The sequence below is a fragment of the Magnolia sinica genome, chromosome 6 (genome assembly GCF_029962835.1).
Source record: "Magnolia sinica isolate HGM2019 chromosome 6, MsV1, whole genome shotgun sequence".
NCBI classification, from domain to species: Eukaryota; Viridiplantae; Streptophyta; class Magnoliopsida; order Magnoliales; family Magnoliaceae; genus Magnolia; species Magnolia sinica.
The window spans coordinates 60,463,724-60,489,394 of record NC_080578.1 but is presented as its reverse complement, the minus strand read 5'-3'; the positions used below and the strand labels follow the sequence as shown (position 1 = coordinate 60,489,394).

At 42.0% G+C, this 25,671-nt stretch overlaps 1 long non-coding RNA gene across 1 annotated transcript in view; it reads left to right on the top strand.

The window, feature by feature from the left end:
• LOC131248787 (uncharacterized) overlaps window positions 1-23,808 on the top strand; it is a 30,056-nt gene extending 6,248 nt beyond the window's left edge. Inside the window, exon 2 of the long non-coding RNA XR_009172456.1 lies at window positions 23,200-23,808. This is a non-coding gene — a long non-coding RNA (uncharacterized LOC131248787). The remainder of the gene's footprint in view (window positions 1-23,199) is intronic.
• Window positions 23,809-25,671: the final 1,863 nt, after the last annotated feature.

Sequence of the window (25,671 nt, the reverse complement as noted above, 5' to 3'; positions counted from 1 at the left end):
GTAGCACATGTATATTCACAGATAGAAGGCATTGACTTTGATGAAAGATTTGCTCCTGTAACTTTCTTTGAGTCAATCAGGATTCTCATGTCTTGAAACATCTCAAAAAAATCCGTACAAGGACCCAAGTACCACCTCAGGTAGGACTACCCAAGGACCGCATCCTATCGAATAATTTAGGCGAAAATTAGTTAAGTACTAAACTAAATAATTTGTGGATTAAGCTCGGGCCATCATTTCCATAAATGAGAAGGCCTAAAACCTTTAATACCACTAACTCAATGTCAAATCCTAAGAGCCTGTCGCTCTCGGGAGTACATTTAAACTCTGTATCAGACCTAGACCGCACATCGAGGGTCCGATGACTGCGAAACTATAGGACTATGTCCGTCCTACTGGGCTTGGCAACATCATGGGAATCAAGGCCAGATAGTGTTCAGAAATGTACAGCATGAGCCATGAGTAAAGTGTGTGAGAAACGCGAATACCTTTAGAAAAGAACCAAAACTTAAGTGAATTGGGCCATTTACTCTCACGTGAAATTGAGGATTTCAGACCGCCAGTTTCTTACCAAACTTCACCCATAGGGAAAGGAATTTTTCCTGCACATATCCGTATAACTGTGGCCCCGATTGAGTAAGTATGACCATTGATCCGATGTAGGTTCTCCATGGTCGATCGGCTTATCCGATCACACCGAAATCATGTCCTGGCATAGATCCATTGTCATAGAGTATGCCCTATGGCATATGTGAGTAGTGGGCCTCCCTATGAGCCCTGTTTGTCAAAAACAGCTGCCCAAAGGGTATAACCTATCTATATAGTGGCCCTGGGGCTATTTGCATCACTTTTGGGCTTATAAATAGCCCTTATTTCACCCCACCTCTCTCATGTATAAATTTCATCAAACCCTAAGGGAGAGAGGAGAGAAAAGAAGAGAAAAGAGGGAAGAGAAAAGGGAGATCTTGGGAGATCGTTGCAGGAATCCTCTCCCACGATTCCACGCACCAAATCGCCTACCCATTGCGCTACCTAATCTCTTTCGATTACGATTTTAGGTAAGAAAACCTAACCCTAATGTCGTTGTAGAGATCCAAGTTAATTCTTCGTCAAACTAGCTAACTTATTTTATCATTTAGGTGCCCGACATTCCGTTTTCGAAAATGTAGAGTTTGGACCGAGTTCGAATCGAGCATCCCGACGAAAGGTGCGGACTATAAACACTTAGGTTATGGTTATCAATGCTTTCAATGTCAGCTAATGATTTATATCTAACTTGATTGCTACCATATTGTCTTAGATACGTCGATTTCGATATAATATACATGTGTGAACTGTCTTGAACAAAAGATGCATCCCATGTGTTTATTGAAATGTTTGAATGAACATTTAAACATGATTTGTGCTTCTCATGACTACTGATATAGGATTCATCATTGTCATATGCATGTTGACCTCTCTTCATAAGGAATTGCTAAAATATATGGTGTAACTAACCTAGTTGATATGTTTGGTGAATTGTAGTTTAAGTGTTTGATAATTTGTTTGAATGAGAAATTGTTGATGTTTTGTATTTATTACGAGTATTAAATTAGGATTCTTTATTACCTTACACATATGTATAGTATCTTTCATGTAATCATATTTGTCTCTACGTAATTCATTGATAAAATGCAAGTGTTTGGTGACATGATCAATGTGTTTGATGAAATACTCAAATGAGGAATTCACTTGGATGGTTTGTTAAAGGTTGAAGTGATTATCACATGTGTTTATGTGCTACATCTGAGTAAGATTGGGACTACAACGTAGCCCAGGCAATCGGCAACAGTCCCTGTTCGGGTGGCCGAATTAGTCTCGCCACATTGGGTAAACTCAACGAATTCGGGTCACACGATGATTGTCGACAGTGGTTAGGCCACAAGAGGTACTTATGCACTCCATGTTAATTAAGTCAGCGTGTGCCTGTACCAATCAAACTTGCCTAATAAACCAATTAGCTTATTATGTGTTTACCATGTATGAACACTACTGCTTGAATCTAAGGTACCCCTCACCAATGTAAAAGCCCACTTTAATCATGGTACTATGATCCGCTAAGACTCATGAGCTGGACAGGGTGGTATGGGACACTGTATTAGAGCTGTCGGCCTACGCTGAGGTGACGAGCCTCCTCGTAGTGACCAGTGAGCAACTCAGACTCGTGAGCTTAGTATGGTGGTATGGGACACCGTGTTCGTGCTGTCGACCTACGCTGAGGTGATGAGCTTCCCCGTAGTGACCGCGAGTATAAACTCTTGAACTTGCCTATCGACTGCTTTTCATTAGGAGTGATGACCCTACAACTTGCCTATCGTATGTGCTTAACTAGGAGTGACGAACCTAGATGGATCCTTCGATTTGGGTCAATGATATAAAGTGAGGTACTCTAGCTTCCCAAATCTGCTATATGAATAAGCTTAATTAAATTACTTGGCTAACATGACTATGCATCGCCCTGCATTAGTTAGGTTGTGCTTTAAAGGTGATGAAGTTGCACCAGAGGCAGTGATGTCATATGCGAAATAGGTTGTCGAAGTCGCTTGTGAGGGAGCTTTGATGCGAGGGCATACATCATTACTAGAACTCCATTCCTTCATTAACAAGAGTAGTTAGGAAGTGATTGTTATATTGCTTTATCATTACTGCTTGATTGACTTAATAACATGTTAACTTTTACCTTATAGTACCACTGAGTTGGCCACTCATTCCCACTCTAGGACGGTGTTTTAAAACACCAACCAGACTCTGGTTTAGATGCAGGTGTTGATGAAGTCTATGCGATGGAGCAGGACTTTATGGATGAGGAGGAGGAGTTCTCCTACTTTCAACTCTCGGGTGGATCTATGTAGACCTCGTACCATGCGCAAGGACTAGTGGGATATTTGGCTTAGTTGGACTCATCTACTTTTCTGCATTTTATTTATTTTGAAATAGTATATGTATATATTGAGCCTGGTTACATACTCATACTCTGGAGGTTGTGAAACACTTACATGCTTAAATATATATGCTTCAGACTTCCGCTTGCTTAATTTAAATATATTCGGAGTATGATATGTTGTTTTAGTATAATCCCACTCATGTTTAACTCATTAATATGAGTGAAATCTGAACATCATTATCTATATTGCATAAGTGATGTGCTAGATCTTGAGAGTAGAGCTTTGCTCGACCCTCGAAATTCAGGGTGTTACATGTCTATTGCATGTGTGTTAAAATTCAAACTATTTCAAATGGATGTCAAAAGTACATTTCTCAATGGGGTACTTGATGAAGAAGTTTACATAGAATAACCTAAGGGATTTTCAGACCCCAAGTATCCTCAACATGTCTTTCGGTTGAGCAAAACACTTTATGGCCTCAAACAAGCACCACATGCTTGGTATGAACATTTAACGCAATTTCTTTTGGACCATAAATTCTGTAGGGGTAGTGTAGATAAAACACTATTTACACAAAAGACAGAGAATTCATTGTTCATTGCCCAGATTTATGTGGATGACATAGTCTTTGGTTCTACATGTGAAGATACTGCTTATAACTTCGCTGATCTCATGAAATTTGAATTTGAAATGAGTATGATCAGTGAGTTGAACTTCTTTTTAGGACTACAAGTGAAGCAATTGCACAATGGGATTTTTGTGTGTCAAACCAAGTATGCAAAGGATTTAGTAAAAAGATTTGGACTTGAATCTGACAGTACCTATCATACTCGCATGAGCACCACACTCAAACTCTCCAAAGATATAAATGGCAAGAGTGTGGATCAACACCTGTACCGAAGATGATAGGAAGCCTACTATATCTCACGGTAAGTCGTCCAAATATATCATTTAGTGTGGGAGCATGTGCGCGATATCAAGCTAATTCTAAGGAATCACACCTAACAACAATTAAAAGAATCATCAAATATGTGGCTAGAACAACCACTTTCGGACTATGGTATCCATTCGAAACATCTACCATCATTGTCGGATATTCAGACGTTGATTGGGCTGGAAATTTAGATGATCGCAAATCAACCAGTGGCGGCTGTTTCTATATCAGAAATTGTTTGGTATCTTGGCAGAGTAAGAAACAAAATTCGATATCATGTCCACTACCGAGGCCAAATACATCGCTATAAGTAGTTGTTGTGCTCAACTCCTCTGGATGAAACAAATGCTGCTAGATTATGGGATTGAGCAACCCACGATGACTCTCTTTTGTGACAACGCTAGTGCCATCAACATTTCAAAAAATATTGTTCAACATTTAAGGACTAAGCATATTGACATTCGACATCATTTTATCTGAGAACTTGTTGAAGACAAGATCATTATGTTGGACTATGTGTTTACAGAAAAACAACTGATTGATATCCTAACAAAGCCCCTTGATACAAATAGGTTTAGTGATCTTCAGAAATCAATTGGATTATGCGCAAATTGATAAGAAACTCAATAAAAATGAACTAAATAGGCACATCTGAGGATAAAGGTCCTCAAATATTTTTTTGGGGTTAATAGTACACATATACAATATAGGCAATTCCTATGTACTAATCATTTTCTGTATGTCAAGGGAGATAGTGTATTCCAAACTTTGACATGTTCGATGATATCAAGTCAGTTTCGATATCATCAGAGGCTCTCGGGAAGATAAGGTCTGAATATCGAAAATAACCGCTGGTCCTTTCCAACAGTCATTGACATAATCTTCGATATCATTATGAGCCTGAATTCGATGTCATCGAGTCAGTTTCGATGTCATCGACGATCTCTGTTATAAAAGGAGAACGAGAGGATGAAAATTTTCAGAGTTTGTTTCTCCGGATTTTACTCTTCTTCCTTTCCTCTGCCTTGAAGATACTTCTCAACTACGGAAGGAAAGATGGTGAAAGGTAAAGGTAAGGATCTTCCTTGCACTTAATCTTGAAAAATAAATAAATATAGGAGTAACAAACAGGCAGTTGATAGTTCTCCTCCCACTCATCCGGATTGGGAGCAAATCACGATAACAGAGCGTATTGTCCTCAACAGTGCTATTGATCCACGGAGTGGATCTCGTGTTAGAGACAATAGGGTGGTAGAATATACTAAATCTTGGTGGTCCCTACCAATATGAGTTGATTCTTCAATTCTTTAATAGCTGCCACATTGTTTGTGATAATCCACCATGTATCCACCTAGAGTTCAAGCATCAAACAAAACTCATTACTCCAGTGATACTTGGTCATCTCCTAAACATTGAAGTGACATGAATCCTTGTCATTGAGTGAAATCTGAATGGGTTAGGAGTGTGGGGGGAAATAACATGAACATTGTGCCAAGGTACCTCTGTTCCTAGAAATGAGGAAAATATTCTGCATGTCAACTATCTTGGGACCACCTCCAAGATTCTCCACAGTATCTTTGGTACAAATGTGTATCCATGTGACATAAAGGGAAGTAATATCACCTCTTTTGTGCTTAATGTCTTGTATGATGTATATCAAGAGGTTCCAGTGTGCCCACTGACCCTTATTTGAGGGCAGTTAACTCGTATAGTCAAAGGGGAACATCTTGATACACTTCCATTCCCATCTCTCATATGCAAGCTAGCACATTTTGTAGGCCTACCACCGACGTCAGATCCCATACATCCAGAGGTATGGTTCGATGATGATGCACTTCAATAGTTATATCTAACCCCCTCCTATTAATCAGATAGTCCTCCTCCTCCAACTCATGGCGCAGAAACCAGTCAGCACCCAAATCCACCAACACCATGGGGCTCTAATCAGACACTGCTTCACAGCCTAAAGTTAGTCACCAATCGCCGACATCACAAACTCGAATGACATCTGCTGAATGGTTAAGCTAATATTGATGAACATCTTCGCAACTGCGAGAGTGACTGACTAGGATCGAGGACAAAATAGATGCACTTCAGCACTCTCAACAGCAAGTTATTGACTTACTGAGAGACAGAGCAATTCGAGCACGTTAGTTGTTGTACTTGTGCTCAGTATAAATTGCCCACGAATGGGCAATGTGGTTAAAAATTTCCTTTTGCTATTAATATAAACTGAATGGGCCAACTGATGATTGTTTTGGTTATCTAGCCTGTGGTTGGGACGAATATTCTGGCTTGATTGTCTAAATTTTGTCTCCAGATATAGAGAATATCGTTTATGTGCCCATGGATCGGTTAGCTTTTTGAATGCTTTTAAAGTTTATTTATGCCAAGCTTGGGTAGTTCTTTTGAATGCTCTTATGGATGAATGAAGATTTCTTTTGTGTGCTTAATATTGAGTATTTATGGGATAAATGCTACATATATCATGATGATAGGTTGACTACTGTAAGACCCGTATCCTAGCCCGTACCGTTCCGTATGCCTTTGCAGTCCTCCCGGTCGAATTCCGGCGACTCACAATCTATGAACGGCGTCTGCACGCGATCCTGAGCCAGATCTTGTCGGTTTGAGTCAGCTCGACCTGAGACTTATATCATTGCAACCGCGCCATCGTCGCGGTTCTGATGCCGCGTATTACGCGTCGAGCCAGTACCTAGATTAGGAGATGTTGGCCCGCGTTCAATTCGAGGAAAAATGCCGCGCGTTACAATCCCTAGAAAATCCATCACATCAATCACTTCAATTGTCAAAGTACACTCATTAATCTATCCCATCCCTAAGTACAAAGCAACCCTTAAAAGTCAACTCTATCCCTTACCCAAGTACACCCTTGCATCCCTCTCTCCCATCACTCCTCTCCCATCACCCCTCTCTCCCTCTCATTTCCTCTCTCCATTTTCAAACAACACCCCATGGAGCACCCAACGTCCATGGCTCCATGAGAGGAGCTAGTGTGGCCCACCTTTCTAACTCTCATCTCCACCCTCCGAAATCAATCTCAACCATTGAATCACACCCTTTGGATCTCTAGGATGCGTTGATGGAGGAAGAAAGTCCAAGAAGAAGGCCAATTGGTGGGTGCTTCTCTCTCTCTCTCTCCTTCTCATTTTTTTTCTTATGTGATGTGTGGCCCACCATGAATCATATTGCATGTGGGACTCATCGGATGAATGTGTTGAATCTACGCCATCCACCCCATTAGCGGGCCCAGATGGAAGAAAAACATAAATATTTGGTGGTCCAAACAGGTGGGCCATGTGCATGTGGGACCCACCATGATGTCCCTATTAATCCATGATGTCCAGCGTCTCTGGACGCTGGAAGTGAATGGGAATGGGGTGCGTTTAACATGGAGTGCGTGTATTGACATGGCTGTGTACTGACGGCTAACAAAAATATATATATTTAGTTTTCTTTTTGGGTGGGCCACTCATGCAGGCCCCACCTTGATGTTTTTATATAATCCAGGCCATCCATCCTCTTCCTCAGATCATTTTAGGCATTGAACCGAAAAATGAGGTTGATCTGTATAGGAAATAGTGTTCCTACCTTCGATTTACTCCCTGGTGCTCCTGTATATCAAAAACAGCTCAATATTGGACTCTATGGGTTTGGATCGAGCCACAGGGACCAATGGCTGGAGTGGATCTTGCTGATGCGGGCCCCATATACCAAAAACCGGAGAAAAACATAAAATTAAAAAAAAATGCAACAAGCAGCAGCGCTGGTGCTGCTGTCAGAAACACGTGCAGGCGCTGCCTGCAACGCTGGCGGATGGGCGGAGGAGGCACGCCTCATGGCCCCAGCCGTGGGTCCCACATTGATGCGTTTCGGCCATCAACACCATGCATTTGATGGGTCTCATCATACCACGTGTCCACCCCAAAAATCAGCCTTATACGGAACTCAGGTGGGCCACACCATTTAAAATCATGAAAAGACATGTCAAAACATATAAAATCACTTGGTGGGGCCTACATGAGTTTTGGATGTTGCCGAAATTTGGTCTGGATCGTTAGTCCAGTGAGACACACATAATGGGTGAGCTGGATCTGTGGACCACATCACTGTGGGCCCCCTAACTGCCTATGAATGGTTCAAGTGGCAAATAAACATTCCAGTGGACACACCTGGTCCACGCGACCGGACCAGGTCTGGACGTAAATAAACATTATGGTGGGCCCTACCCCCCTGGTCCACGTGACCGGCTTGGTCCATGTGACTTTATGAACAGTTGGATGCCAAATAAACAGTGCAGTGGGTCCCAGTCCAGTGGGCCCTCCTCTAGCCCACATGACCTTATTAACAGGTTGTATGGCAAGTAAACATTGCAGTGGGCCCCTGGCCCATGTGACTTTATCAACAGATTGGATGCAAGTAAATATTGTAGTGGGTCCCATGATCGTGTGACCCTATAAACATGTTGGACGACATTTAAACATTATGGTGGGCCCCACGTGGAACCCACCAGTGATGTATGTGTTTTACTTACACCGTCCACATCTGGACGGTGGGACCACCCCACGTGTGGAGCTGATGTGTGTGTGTGTGTGTGTGTGTATTATATTATATTGTATATATTATATATATTATATATACTTTTTATATTATATTATAGTATATGTACATGATTGTGGGCCTTCATGGAACCCACTATAATGCATGTGTTGCATCCAAGCTGTCCATCCATCTTGAAAGCTCATTTCATGGCGTGAGCTAAATCATGAGTCAGATCCATAGCTCATGTGGACCCCGCCCTTGATGCATGTGTTGCATCCAAACCGTCCAACCATTTGGCATGCTTGTCTTAACAGGCTTGAGACTAAAAAATAAATAAATAAATAAGTCAAATTTAAAGTTTAAGTGGACCCCACCATTCAAGGTAGGGGACAATGACTTCCACCGTTCAAAATTTCTAAGGGGCCATGGGAGTTTCCTATTAAGCTGATATTTGTTCCACTTCATCTATCATTACGTTAATTTATGAACATGTTGGATGGGAAACATATGTTATGGTGGACATTAGGAACTTAAATGGTGGAAATCATTATCACCACTTTTATTTGGTGTGGCCCATTTGATGTACGTATGACCATGTGAGGGGGCCCATCTTGATTTATTGTGGCCCGTCCAGTGGGGCCCACCTTAATGTACAGGAGGCCCATGTTATGAGGCCCACTTTTTTTATATTTTGTAACCCATTTGTTGGGCCCACTTTGATGTATTTTGTGGTCCATTCGAGGTGCCCATCTTGATGCATGCACTCCTTATTCACATCGTCCAACAACTACCGGATGGTGGGGCCCTCCTCACTATATGATATTATGTGTTGAATAAGCATACCGTCCATATGCAGTGTGGGCCAGCATGATGTATTTATTTATCCTCACCACCCAATCTCTGGTCGTGGGATGTGGAACCCGTGTGACATATGTATTTCGTTCCATGCAATCCATCTGTGTGAGGCCCACCTTAATGCATCCGTTGTACACATGGATCCCACATGATATATATGTTTTTATATCCATACTATCCAACTATTTGGATGGGATGCACCATGATGTATTTTTATCCATGCCATCTAGGGCAGGCACCCCATTATGATATATATCAAGGCCCATGGGTTGAGGCCTATTGAGATGTATTCAAAGCCCATTTGGTAAGGCCCATTGTAATGTATTTGGAACCCGTGAGCAGAGCCCACCTCATATGTTCTGCCCTAACCATCTAGGTCATATAGGGCCAGCCTCGATGTATGTTTTATTCACACCGTCTGTGGGATGTGTGACCCACTAGATGTATGCATTCTATATCTACACTAACCATCTGGTGGGGCTCATCTGCTGCATGTGCCGGGTCTACCTATTGTGCATTTGTGCGGCCCATTGATGTAACTCACTTGATGTGCATGAGCCCCATTAGTGCGGCTCATTGATGCAGCCCACTTGTTGGATTGACGCCCATTGATGCGGCCCAATGATGCGACCCACCGTGATATGCATATTAGGCTAATGGTGCGGACCAATGTATCGACCCACTGTGATATGTAGGCCCACATGCTGCATGTGTAAGGCCCACCTATGATGACTATTTAAGGCCACCTATTGGATATTTGGGCCCACCTTATGTTTGACTCTACATGGGCCACTACTTGGGAGCAATGTTGGTTAAATGTCCACCTTGATGGGCGATGATGGTTGAATGTCCATATTGTGACCTTCCCATAGGCCATGTTCGACCAATCAATGAGGTTGATTATTGATCGATTCTGATTGACGTGACTGATTTGCCGATTCTGATTATCGACTACTGATTATGATTGTTGTGGTCGATTGGCCAATTATCGATCAAGGCCAATCATCGTGGCCAATTGTGGATTCCAATTGTGATGTATATTCTGCCCGTGGGTTGAGGCCCACTATGATGTATAAAGGCTTATGGGCATGGCCCATTGTGATGTATATGTGGCTCATGTGATGCGATTACCCCCATGTGACGCGGCCCATTATGATTGTACGAAGCCCATTGTGGTGTGTTTGAGGGCTAGGCTATGGAACCATTGTGATGTATATTAGGCCCATGTGAAAGGCCCATCGTGATGTGTGCTAAGCTCTTGAGTGAGGCCCATGGTGTTGTATATTTTATCCCTTGTGTGAGGTCATGGGTTCACTATATGTTAGGATCTATGTGGGCCATTCCTTAGGGGCAATGTCGGTTAAATGTCCACATTGTCAAGGTCAATTGTCGATGCCGGTTATCGATACAAATTATGAGTATGTGACACCATAGCATCATGATACATACCCATACGCATCATCTACATGTTTGTTATGAGATGTGGTTGATCATTGTATATGTCATTGAGCATGTTGTTATGAGACTCCCTGATAGGCGGTGGTTATCTCACTTGAGCACGCAGTATATACAGGATTGATGCATGACTGGATTGTATGACTCATGCATCTCGCATTATGATTACTGTACGCCCTAGCGACACGAGGGTCGTAGCCTCCACAGGGGTATCGTGGATGGCCAAATGGGACACCGAAAATGTTTAGTTCTAGCATACGGGCGTCATAGATGTCCCTGGGTGAAAATCCCTAAACCTCCATGGCTAGGAGATGCCCCAACATCGAGACTGAGTAGATATATATGAGCGCATGAGGGCCGTATACCAGTAGGCCGCGTCTCCCACTATGTCGTGGTCGGTTGGGAGGGAGTGTGACCTTACCTGCCTTAGTGAGGGGGCAATATCTAGGTTGAGTTTGACTAGCTTGAGGAATGGGTCCGCTATCGACAACCTGGGCCTGATATTGGCAGGCGGATAGTGAGGTCTCTTCCACTTACCCAGTTGTGCGCTCAGATAAGGGCGGCAAGCTGACGTAGTGTAATAGACCCCGGTGATGATCCCAGAGAGGAACTATACTGATATGTGGATTTAGTGAGCAAGAGTTGCATACTCATTCATGCATTCATTCATTCACTATTCATTCGGGTTGGTAGTGCGCAACTATTTGTTATGTGTGCCCTCACAATGGCCAGGATTTCGGTTGGGGCGCGCAACTAACCTAAGATCAGGAGTTTACCACATTGAGTCTGACTATCCAAATTTAGGTATGGGACTGGTTTAGATAGAAGTCCCTTGTGATGGACCCCATAGCCCGCGATACTACGTACTATCATCCCGACTTCACACTCCAGTATGGTCATTCCATTCGCACCGCATATTGCATGACATTCACGGCAGACGTCATTTTGGGTTATTGTGTCCCTGCATTTATATAGTTTAGGTACGGCTGACACTATTTGTGTTACTCATCAGGAATGTATATTGTATTGCATCCTCTGCATCTGATATTTGGCTATCTGTGATTCCTCATTTGCATAGTTGTTCTACATTACATATTCTGACATTGATTGACTCATAGACTTGTCTGTATTTTCGCTTACTCTGTTATCGTATGATTTATGATCTTGTCAATATTCTGTTTACTATGATAATTCATGCTCTTGTCAGTGTTTCTGCTTATTTCGACATTATACAATTCATGGATTATCAGTACTTTCGATATTGTGTGACTTATGACATTGTATCCTCATCATCTAATATTTGGCTCGCTTTGACTCCTCATTTGCATAGTTGATTTGTGTTGTATACCCTGATATTGTATGATCCATGGACTTGTCAGTACTTCCGCTTAACTTGATTACTCTGATATGGAATACTTGGCACTTACCTTGTGCACACACTTACACCACCCTCTAAGCTTTATATAAGCTTATGCACGATAGATGCGTGTAGGTGATATTAGGTTGCAGCAATGTTGAGCTTGAAGCGTGCGGCGGTCTTCTGGGGCTTGGTTTTTATTCATGTATTTCCTTCCAGCATTTTACTCAACTGATTATATTAGTGGATATGTGATGATAATGTTGCCTTTGTGAATTGTGTAATCTTGTAGTTATGCTTATTGCGAGTTAAAAAAATAGTAAAAAAAATCCTCCTTGTAGGATCCCGGGATCGGAATCTGGCGTATGGACGCTGGGAGCTGAGAATGGGATACTATGGAGGCTGTCGGCACCGGATTCGATGATCGGGATTCTTGTGAATCCGATTTTTGGGTTTAAGGCGTAACAGAAGTTGGTATCAAAGCATAACTTGGGAATACCTGAAGATAACATCACATGTCTACTAATAGATACCCTTCACTGAATGATTGTTGAGAACTTAGAATGATTAGATCCCCGAGTTTGAATAATTTAGAGACTTTTGATATAGTTCCCTACCATTGAGATTATCAGGCTGCATAGTATTCCCGTTTCGATTGTTTCTGATCCAAGATCCGTAGATCAGTGGGGTCATCATTCTGTTGATGAGGTGCCTTGGAAGCGCGAGGTTGAGATTCGTGGGTATTATCCCCATCTCTTAGGTGTTTGATTATTTTAGTATGGTGTGTTTTGAATATATTTATAGTGATAGGGTTTCCCTTCCCTTTGTGAGATCTGTATGGGTTGTAGTGTATTTTAAATTTCGAGGATGAAATTTTTATTTGGTAGGGAGGATTGTAAGATCCGTATCCTAGCTCGTACTGTTCCGTATGCCTTTGTAGTCCTCCCGGTCGAATTTCGGCGACTCGCGATCTATGAACAGCGTCTACGCGCGATCTTGAGCCAGATCTTGTCGGTCTGAGTCAGCTCGACCCGAGACTTATATCATTGTAACCGCGCCATCGTCGCGGTTCTGATGCCGCGTATTACGCATCGAGCCGGTACCCAGGCTAAGAGATGTTGGCCCGCATTCAGTTCGAGGAAAAACGCCGCACGTTGCAATCCCTAGAAAATTCATCACATCAATCACTTCAATTGTCAAAGTACACTCATTAATCTATCCCATCCCTAAGTACAAAGCGACCTTTAAAAGTCAACTCTATCTCTTACTCAAGTACACCCTTACATCCCTCTCACCCATCACTCCTCTCCCATCACCCCTCTCTCCCTCTCATTTCCTCTCTCCATTTTCAAACAACACCCCATGGAGCACCCAACGTCCATGGTTCCATGAGAGGAGCTAGTGTGGCCCACCTTTCTAACTCTCATCTCCACCCTCTGAAATCAATCTCGACCGTTGAATCGCACCCTTTGGATCTCTAGGATGCATTGATGGAGGAAGAAAGTCCAAGAAGAAGGCCGATTGGTGGGTGCTTCTCTCTCTCTCTCTCCTTATCATTTTTTTCTTATGTGATGTGTGGCCCACCATGAATCATATTGCATGTGGGACTCATCGGATGAATGTGTTGAATCTACGCCATCCACCCCATTAGCGGGCCCGGATGGAAGAAAAACATAAATATTTGGTGGTCCAGACAGGTGGGCCATGTGCATGTGGGACCAACCATGATGTCCCTATTAATTCATGTCGTCCAATGTCTCTGGACACTGGAAGTGAATGGGAATGGGGTGCGTCTAACATGGAGTGCATGTATTGACATGGCTGTGTACTGACGGCTAACAAATATATATATATATATATATATATATATATATATATTTAGTTTTCTTTTTGGGTGGGCCACTCATGCAGGGCCCACCTTGATGTTTTTATATAATCCAGGCCATCCATCCTCTTCCTCAGATCATTTTAGGCATTGAACCGAAAAATGAGGTTGATCTGGTTTCCTGGCGGGCCATAGTATAGGAAACAGTGTTCCTACCTTCGATTTACTCCCTGGTGCTCCTGTATATCAAAAACAGCTCAATATTGGACTCTATGGGTTTGGATCGAGCCATAAGGACTAATGGCTGGAGTGGATCTTGCTGATGTGGGCCCCATATACCAAAAACCGGAGAAAAACATAAAATTAAAAAAAAATGCAACGAGTAGCAGCGCTGCTGCTGCTGTCAGAAACACGCGCAGGCGCAGCTTATGGCGCTGGCGGACAGGGGGATGAGGCACGCCTCACGACCCCAGCCGTGGGCCCCAAATTGATGTGTTTCGGCCATCAACACCATGCATTTGATGGGTCCCATCATACCATGTGTCCACCCCAAAAATCAGCCTTATACGGAACTCAGGTGGGCCACACCATTTAAAATCATGTGAAGACATGTCAAAACATATAAAATCACTTGATGGGGCCTACATGAGTTTTGGATGTTGCCGAAATTTGGCTCTAGACTGTCAGTCCAGTGAGACACACATAATGGGTGGGCTGGATCTGTGGACCACATCACTGTGGGCCCCCTAACCGTGACCCTATGAACGGTTCAGGTGGCAATATAAACATTCCAGTGGACGCACCTGGTCCACGCAACCGGACCAGGTCTGGACGTACATAAACATTATGGTGGGCCCTACCCCCATTGGTCCACGTGACCGGCCTGGTCCACATGACTTTATGAACAATTGGATGGCAAATAAACAGTGCAGTGGGCCCCAGTCTAGTGGGCCCTCCTCTGGCCCACGTGACCTTATTAACAGGTTGTATGGCAAGTAAACATTGCAGTGGGCCCCTGGCCCATGTGACTTTATCAACAGATTGGATGCAAGTAAATATTGTAGTGGGTCCCATGATCGTGTGACCCTATAAACAGGTTGGACGACATTTAAACATTATGGTGGGCCCCACGTGGAACCCACCAGTGATGTATGTGTTTTACTTACACCGTCCACATCTGGACGGTGGGACCACCCCACGTGTGGGGCTGATGTGTGTGCGTGTGTGTATATATATATATATATTATATTATATTGTATATATTATATATATTTATATATATTTTATATTATATTATAGTATATGTACATGATTGTGGGCCTTCATGGAACCCACTATAATGCATGTGTTGCATCCAAGCTGTCCATCCATCTTGAAAGCTCATTTCATGGCGTGAGCTAAATCATGAGTCAGATCCATAGCTCATGTGGACCCCGCCCTTGATGCATGTGTTGCATCCAAACCGTCCAACCATTTGGCTTGCTTGTCTTAACAGGCTTGAGACCAAAAAATAAATAAATAAATAAGTCAGATCTAAAGTTTAAGTGGACCCCACCATTCAAGGTAGGGGACAATGACTTCCACCGTTCAAAATTTCTAAGGGGCCATGGGAGTTTCCTATTAAGCTGATATTTGTTCCACTTCATCTATCATTACGTTAATTTATGAACATGTTGGATGGGAAACATATGTTATGGTGGACATTAGGAACTTAAATGGTGGAAATCATTATCACCACTTTTATTTGGTGTGGCCCATTTGATGTACGTATGACCATGTGAGGGGGCCCATCTTGATTTATTGTGGCCCGTCCAGTGGGGCCCACCTTAATGTACAGGAGGCCCATGTTATGAGGCCCACTTTTTTTATATTTTGTAACCCATTTGTTGGGCCCACTTTGATGTATTTTGTGGTCCATTCGAGGTGCCCATCTTGATGCATGCACTCCTTATTCACATCGTCCAACAACTACCGGACGGTGGGGCCCTCCTCACTATATGATATTATGTGTTGAATAAGCATACCGTCCATATGCAGTGTGGGCCAGCATGATGTATTTATTTATCCTCACCACCCAATCTCTGGTCGTGGGATGTGGAACCCGTGTGACATATGTATTTCGTTCCATGCAATCCATCTGTGTGAGGCCCACCTTAATGCATCCGTTGTACACATGGATCCCACATGATATATATGTTTTTATATCCATACTGTCCAACTATTTGGATGGGATGCACCATGATGTATTTTTATCCACGCCATCCAGGGCAGGCACCCCATTATGATATATATCAGGGCCCATGGGTTGAGGCCTATTGAGATGTATTCAAAGCCCATTTGGTAAGGCCCATTGTAATGTATTTGGAACCCGTGAGCAGAGCCCACCTCATATGTTCCACCCTAACCGTCCAGGTCATATAGGGCCAGCCTCGATGTATGTTTTATTCGCACCGTCCGTGGGATGTGTGACCCACTAGATGTATGCATTCTATATCTACACTAACCATCTGGTGGGGCTCATCTGCTGCATGTGCCGGGTCTACCTATTGTGCATTTATGCAGCCCATTGATGTAACCCACTTGATGTGCATGAGCCCCATTAGTGCGGCTCATTGATGCGGCCCACTTGTTGGATTGACGCCCATTGATGCGGCCCAATGATGCGACCCACCGTGATATGCATATTAGGCTAATGGTGCGGACCAATGTATCGACCCACCGTTATATGTAGGCCCACATGCTGCATGTGTAAGGCCCACCTATGATGACTATTTAAGGCCACTTGTTGGATATTTGGGCCCACCTTATGTTTGACTCTACATGGGCCACTACTTGGGAGCAATGTTGGTTAAATGTCCACCTTGATGGGCGATGATGGTTGAATGTCCATATTGTGACCTTCCCATAGGCCATGTTCGACCAATCAACGAGGCTGATTATTGATCGATTCTGATTGACGTGACTGATTTGCCGATTCTGATTATCGACTACCGATTATGATTGTTGTAGTCAATTGGCCGATTATCAATCAAGGCCAATCATCGTGGCCAATTGTGGATTCCAATTGTGATGTATATTCTGCCCGTGGGTTGAGGCCCACTATGATGTATAAAGGCTTATGGGCATGGCCCATTGTGATGTATATGTGGCTCATGTGATGCGTATTACCCCCATGTGACGCGGCCCATTATGATTGTACGAAGCCCATTGTGGTGTGTTTGAGGGCTAGGCTATGGAACCATTGTGATGTATATTAGGCCCATGTGAAAGGCCCATCTTGATGTGTGTTAAGCTCTTGAGTGAGGCCCATGGTGTTGTATATTTTGTCCCTTGTGTGAGGTCATGGGTTCACTATATGTTAGGATCTATGTGGGCCATTCCTTAGGGGCAATGTCGGTTAAATGTCCACATTGTCAAGGTCGATTGTCGATGCCGGTTATTGATACAGATTATGAGTATATGACACCATAGCATCATGATACATACCCATACGCATCATCTACATGTTTGTTATGAGATGTGGTTGATCATTGTATATGTCATTGAGCATGTTGTTATGAGACTCCCTGATAGGCGGTGGTTATCTCACTTGAGCACGCAGTATATACAGGATTGATGCATGACTAGATTGTATGACTCATGCATCTCGCATTATGATTACTGTATGCCCTAGCGACACGAGGGTCGTAGCCTCCACAGGCGTATCGTGGATGGCCAAATGGGACACCGAAAATGTTTAGTTCTAGCATACGGGCGTCATAGATGTCCCTGGGTGAAAATTCTTAAACCTCCGTGGCTAGGAGATGCCCAAACGTCGAGACTGAGTAGATATATATGAGCGCATGAGGGCCGTATACCAGTAGGCGGCGTCTCCCACTGTGTCGTGGTCGGTTGGGAGGAGGTGTGACCTTACCCGCCTGAGTGAGGGGGCAATATCTAGGTTGAGTTTGACCAGCTTGAGGAATGGGTCCGCTATCGACGAGCCGGGCCAGATATTGGCAGGCGGATAGTGAGGTCTCTTCCACTTACCCAGTTGTGCGCTCGGATAGGGGCGGCAAGCTGGCTCAGTGTAATAGACCCCGGTGATGATCCCAAAGAGGAACTATACTGATATGTGGATTTAGTGAGTAGGAGTTGCATACTCATTCATGCATTCATTCATTCACTATCCATTCGGGTTGGTGGTGCGCAACTATTTGTTACGTGTGCCCTCGCAATGGCCAGGATTTTGGTTGGGGCGTGCGATTAACCTGAGATCAGGAGTTTACCACATTGAGTCTGACTATCCAAATTTAAGTATGGGACTGGTTTGAATAGAAATCCCTTGTGATGGACCCCATAACCCGTGATACTACGTACTATCATCCCGACTTCACACTCCAGTATGGTCATTCCATTCGCACCGCATATTGCATGACATTCGCTGCATACGTTATTTTGGGTTATTGTGTCCCTGCATTTATATAGTCTAGGTGCGGCTGACGCTATTTATGTTACTGATCAGGAATGTATATTGTATTGCATCCTCTGCATCTGATATTTGGCTATCTGTGATTCCTCATTTGCATAGTTGTTCTACATTACATATTCTGACATTGATTGACTCATGGACTTGTCCGTATTTTCACTTACTCTGTTATCGTATGATTTATGATCTTATCAATATTCTGTTTACTATGATAATTCATGCTCTTGTCAGTGTTTCTGCTTATTTCGACATTATATAATTCATGGATTACCAGTATTTTTGATATTGTGTGACTTATGATATTGTATCCTCGGCATCTAATATTTGGCTCACTTTGACTCCTAATTTACATAGTTGATTTGTGTTGTATACCCTGATATTGTATGATCCATGGACTTGTCAGTACTTCCGCTTAACTTGATTACTCTGATATGGAATACTTGGCACTTACCTTGTGCACACACTTACACCACCCTCTAAGCTTTCTATAAGCTTATGCACGATAGATGCGTGTAGGTGATGTTAGGTTGCAGCAATGTTGAGCTTGGAGCGTGCGGCGGTCTTCTGGGGCTTGGTTTTTATTCATGTATTTCCTTCCAGCATTGTACTCAACTGATTATATTTGGATATGTGATGATAATGTTGCCTTTGTGAATTGGGTAATCTTGTGGTTATGCTTATTGCAAGTTTAAAAAAATAAAAAAAAATTCTCCTTGTAGGATCCCAGGATCGGAATCTGGCGTATGGACACTAGGAGCCGAGAATGGGGTACTACGGAGGCTGTCGGCACCGGATTCGGCGATCGGGATTCCTGTGAATCCGATTTTTGGGTTTGGGGCGCGACAACTACTGTTCATTGCATGCATGATGAAAGTGTTTAATTGCGAATGTGCTTTAATTATTCAAATGCCAATGTGCTCTTCTGCTATCTCCCTATGCATTTTTGGATATATGATTACTTTACTTCTCCTGCGATGCCTCAAGTTCAAACTTCAGTTAAATCTATTATAGGTATATTCTAATCTTTGCCAATGACTGACAAAAAGGGGGAGAACAAATCCCACCACGAGAACAATTTTGTGCATGGATTATATGCATGGTGATGCAAGCGATACGAGGAGCAGCTTCATAAAGTTTGTGTGTGTGTGAACTCCATAGTATCTTTGTAAAATTGTGTAAAGTTCATATACACTTAATTTAGGATGTTGTTCTAGGTGTGTTCTAGGTGTTTTGTTATGTAATTGACAAAGGGAGAGATTGAAATTACTCTGGTTTGTCAATTAGCGTGAGAGTTAACTCGGTAAGACATGTGAGCCCCATATGAAGATTGATCAAGCTATCGCCTCATCCGGATGTGTGTTCTGAGCTCGTGTCACAGGTAAATTAGCCTCACATGCCATGACCCAAAACACCCAGGTACATAAATCCTTAAAAAGGTTAGAACAACATAAGAACATAAGTATGAGAACTGATTTTGCAAATAGGAAAATTCTCTAAGTTTTCAGCTTTCTTCGATGTATCGAGTGTACATCGATGACATCGAACACTTGTTTTCGATGACCTCGATACAGACTTGATGACATTGAATTGAGGTCTTTTATGTCCAGCAACCAACATGATATTTGGATAATGTTCTCGATGAATCGACCGAGCTTTGATGTCATCGGAATTCAAATTTCTATGACATCGAGCAAGGTCGATGTTATCAAATATAGGCCAGTCTATGTCCAACAAGCTTCGAAGGTAAATCGAGAATTTCATCGATGACTCGAAACGAGCCTCGATGACATCGAAATTCAAACTCCGATGACATCGAGGGAGCTTTGATTTCATCGAATTTAGACAAAGACTGTCCAGCAAACTGACAAGGAAAATCTTCTGAAAAGATCGATGTATCAAATTAGGTGTCGATGACATTGTCATTTGAAATTCGATGACATCGAAGTAGGCTCGAGGACATCGAAGTCAGGCTATTCATGTCCAGCAAGCTCCTTTATATTTATTGTCGAGGAATCGAACCTTGGTTCGATTTCATCGGTGTTCAATTCCCGATGCCATTGAAGCAGGTTCGATATCATCGAGCGTCTGTCAAAAAGTTCCAGTTATGTTTGTCAGTTGAGTTCGTATCATCGAACTGACATTCGACGTCATCGAAAGTATATGTTCGATGACATCGAACTCTGTCAAAAAACTAACTATTTTATTACCGTTGGAGCTTTTTTCCTTTATAAGGAGAGCTTGTTCTTGGTTGCAAAATAGAAAAAAGTAGAGAGAGCTTTGAGAGAGTAATTGCATATCACTTACCCCAAGCTCATTTTCTTATGGAAGTTCATCCTTCAATCCACCCTCATCATTGATATTAAATAGAGTGGATTGAGGAATGAACTTCCCCATTCAAGGATCATCCAACTACTATCTTAATTGTAAATCATTGAGCTGGGATACCTTGAATGCTTGAATGCTTGGAATCACTCCTCTAAAATAGAAAAATATTTATTAGAGTGGGATTCCAACATAACCTTGACCCAACCTGTCGCCTGTATTGGAACATCATTAAGTGTTGCAGATCAAGGAAGCTGAAGAATCTTCATCATCAATGAGGAGATCTTCATCAACGTACTTAATGGGGCTCATCTACTTATCTATAAGTCATTAGAGTCTAGAGACCCTGTTGATCATTCCTTGTGTAGGATTAGGTCACAGGTACATCTCACCCCTTATAAGTCCTCATAGGAGGTCCGACGGGAGAGTACGTTTGGGTGCTTTGTGTTGACGCTTGCTCTTGTGTGGGGCATAAACTTATATCCTTTGTGTAGGTCCTTAGCTTGTGTGGCCTAAAACCTAGGTTCCTTGTGTGGATCCTTTGCTCTTGTGTAGGGCATAAAACCTAGGTTGCTTGTGTGGATCCTTTGCTCGTGTAGGGTATAAAATCTAGGTTCCTTATGTGGATCCTTTGCTCTTGTGTAGGGCATAAAACTTAGGTGCTTTGTGTTGACCTTTGCTCTTGTGTAGGGTATAGACTTGTATCTTGTGTAGGCACGTCTTAGGTACCTTGTGTAGGTCCTAGAGTCAATCTTGTGTAGGTTGTAACGGTTTGAGGTGAACCTGATTTGAAACCTCTATTAAGGAAATTCAGTATACTCATGGGATGAGTGCGTCCGCCGGGAGTAGAGTAGGCACATAGCCGAATCAGTATAAACGACTGTGTTTGGGGTTGATTCTTGCTTGAAGTTCCATTATGTTTATCTTTTATATGTAATCTTAATAATATGAATGGTTTGATTTGAATCACATCTCACACACATTCACTTTTCTGATCCATCTTAGACTAATTGTTGTATCATGCTTAATATTGAATAGTCTTATGATTGGATCCTCTATTTGGTTTGGAAGTCATTAGAGTTAAATTGATGATATCTTGATAGTTGCTTATTAAATCAAGATTAAGGTAATAGGATTTAAAATAAGGCATAAAATTTTATAAAGTCCTATTCACCCCCCCTCTAGGACACCTTGAGATGTTTCCACTTCAACTAAAGCGGTCCTCACCGCAATTTCAGTGTTGCTATAAATTTATCTCTACCTTTGGCATGTACAATGGCTTCCTCATGTTCATGGTAGTGGCCTGCGATTCACCATTATCGGTGGGTGCTATAGGGAAATCGGGGTTGTTTCGTACAACGACCACAAGGGTTAAGCATCGCCTTGGGCTTGGGGTGGAATTAGGGCATCTGCAATACGGTTGAGCACCATATTCCTCTAGGACACCTTGAACACCGTCTTCCTCAAGGATAACTACTTCGAATCCACGACGCTTCTCTAGACTCCTCACAAAGACTTCTTGAATCCATGAGGAAAAAGCTAGAAAATAGAAATAAAATTCTAAAGAAATTCATAATTTGATTGATCGATTAAAATAAACGAGTTTATAACCCTTTAAATAGGGATACCAAGCAATAAGAGAGAAATAAAAAACAAACTATAACTAAAACTCCCTAAAATTCGTAACTTACTATAAATAGTAAATTTACTTTTATAGTGTCCTATGTGGCTTGACTACATTATTATCCTAATTATTCTAAGCACTTTTCATGTTGGACACAACTCCTAAAGCCAAATGGATGAAGAGTTATAATCAAACTAAAACTTACTATTTATAGTAAAAACGGAACTAAGCATGGAATTCAGCCATCGATATGATGGAATCTCAAAAATTCAGTGTGGGAAACCTGGCTATGCCTAGTTAGTTGGCTAAAGTAGTTCGTCCTACCCTAAAATCATATATGGTATGTTGAGTAACTCATTCCGGTTTGCAAGATATGCCTGTTTTAAGGTTCTGACGGTCTCGATGACTTCTGCCACTAATCGGGCCTTCTCTGGTCCATCTTGGACATGAAACTGTCCGCGACCTGCTCTACATCACTGAGAGAGGGCAAGATTTTTCATTTTAAAAATAATAATAATCTATACTTTTCTGTTTTTTTATTGGGCCATTACACTTTGCCCAAATGTGGCAGTGTATTGAACGAATTGGGTATTATACTATCGGAAGAAGAAAATGCCTGGTGTATTGGTGCACCTGTTCTCTAGGTGCACGAATCCTAGTTCCTAATTACATTTTTACTCAAGTATCGTTTTGCTTGGTACCAAATGACCTCTAACCTAATCAACTGGTTAAGGATATGGATTTTAATGCAGAACATGGTAAATTGACCAACCTGGCATGATTCCGTGCATGCATCTTAGTGCACGGATTTGTTCGTTCTAGCGTTACTTTGTGTTTCAATAAGCTAATGAACTGATTTAGGATATCTCTAGGTATCTGGCAGACTGAGAACCATGTCTAGGTTGGACAGACTACAAGCTGGGCAATGAAAACTTGAAGTTCAAAATGGTCTTGAATGTCTAGTTACATTATCAGCTGTGTCAAAATCTTCAATCTGCTCTACTTCTGTTTGTTCTTGATATTTTGTTCAGATATGGATGGTGCTTACATAGGCACAATATTCCCTCTCCTATACTTAATGGCCTACCCTTCCGCAAAGCCAGTGAAGCTGGTCCAAATTTACGTGCCTCAGGTTTTTGGGTTCAAGCTGTACAAGGGTTCCAGATGACCCAAGATGGTTTTCTGTTTGTGTTGTCCCTTTCTCAGAGGTCGTTTGCAAATACATTGGCCATCAAGCGTTCCGAGGAGGAGACTTTGATGGAATTTTTTATGCTGTACGTCCAAGCTAATCATCTAAAGCTAGAATTTCTTTAGAAGAACGGGTGGGCCTCATGAGACAGCTCACGGCACAATCAGTTTCCAGGTAGTTTCTTAAAATCCTATGCATGGGTGCTTTTCCTTTCCATATTTCTGTATTTACATATGAACCAAAATGCATGTAAATGCTGATTATATTTAGTGTCATTCATAAATCATGTTCAGTCGTGGCTGACCAAACTACTAATCGGATCATAATAATGTAGAGTGGTTCAGTTTTTTAACAATATTTTTTCTGTATGATTCAACAAATTGACCAACATTTTACTTTGTTACGTAGAAGAATCTATGATAAGCAATGGAGTGTAAAATGTTCAGAAGCCAGTGAGGAACCCCCATGGGCATGTTCTGTTCCTCTTTTTCTATCAGTTAGATCATGCCGTTTTAGCTAAAAAAAATTAGTCATTCTTTGTTGCGCATATCAGAATTTTTTACTTGAGATCATCAAAGATGAGAACTTGCTTAAGATGCTGAACTATTATTGAAGTAATTTATGCTTTGTTCTTGGTTGAATTTGGTTTTTGTTCTTGATTGAAATTGGTTTTTGTTCTTAATTGAATGAGAATTGTTCATGTATTTTCTTTCTCAACCATTTTTTTTGTGGAGGAAACTTCAGACCTTTTTTGGAATCTTCATGCATCTTTTAACCATATTATTAGAGTGAATGATGAAGCGGATAATTTACTAAAAAGTGGTTCTGCTAGTTACTAGTTGAGAATTCTATTCTAGTGTAATTGTAGTTATCTATTAGTTGATTGCTGGATTAATCTATGCCTTTCTCCCTGTGTATGTTTGTCCTCTGCTTTAAATTTCCTATGACCAATAAATTCCTGGCTGTTTCCCTTGTTTTCCTTTTTAGCCTTAAAATTTGAGTTATCAAAAAAATAAAAAAGAACTTGTTATGCAGTTTTGTCTTGTTTGTTCATCAATATAGCATGCATATGAATTATTGTCAATTGATGCAGAAAAATCTCTTGAGCTTAAGTTTGACATACGGCATAGTTCCTAGTGTAATATTCCAACCACTACCAAAAAAAAATGAGTACACGCAATGGACTACAGGAGCATTATACTACGGACATAAACCGTAGTAATATTACTACAGATTTAGGGGTTTATCCCCACCTAGAGTTGGACCGTCTCCTAAGAGGCATGGGCCCCACCGAAATGTATGTGTTTTATCTAAGCCGTCCATCTATTTTTAGGGCTAATGTTAGTGCATGAACCCAAAAATGAGGCAGATCGAAGGCTAAAGTGGACCTCACCGTAAGAAACAATGGATATCAAGTCTCTATAGTTTATATTTGGTGTGGTCCACTTGGGCTTTCAATCTTCCTTATGTTTTGGATGATGACTCATTATTGGAATTTAAAATGAATGGATGGATTAGATAGACCACATACATCACGGTGGGCCCCACGAGCTCATGACAGGACCGTCCGTGAGTGGAGAACTCTCTCCTTCGCCAAGGTCGCTGCCCACCATCGCCCTCTCCCTCACCCTCCCTCGCCCTCTCGCTCTCCCTCACCCTCCCTCGCCCTCTCGCTCTCAACCACGCTGCCACTCTCCGGGGGATTTCTTCCCCAAATCCTATGACGCATCTTTTCGGCGAGCATAATCTTTCCAGCGAGCATCCCCTAAGTCAACCCCTCGTCGTTGTTGGTATCTCTCCCTCAAACATTGAATGTCCAAGCCATAATATAAAGATTTTCATATATATATATATATATATATATATATATATATATATATATATATATATATATATATATATATATCCTCATCTGTAGATCTGGATATATCTGATGCAAAGAAGAAAGAAAAAAGAAAAAAATACAAGCAAAAATCTTTTTTTTTTTTGGGTTTATAGGTGGATGCCCTAAATCTCTCGGTGAATGGTATGATATGCCAAATCCATTTTTAATCCTTGGTTTCTGTTGCTATATCTGTTTCAATGCCTTTTGTTTGATTGGTAAGGCAATGAAAAATACAATGTGGACATGCGGGGACCAAGAAGGAGAGGGAAA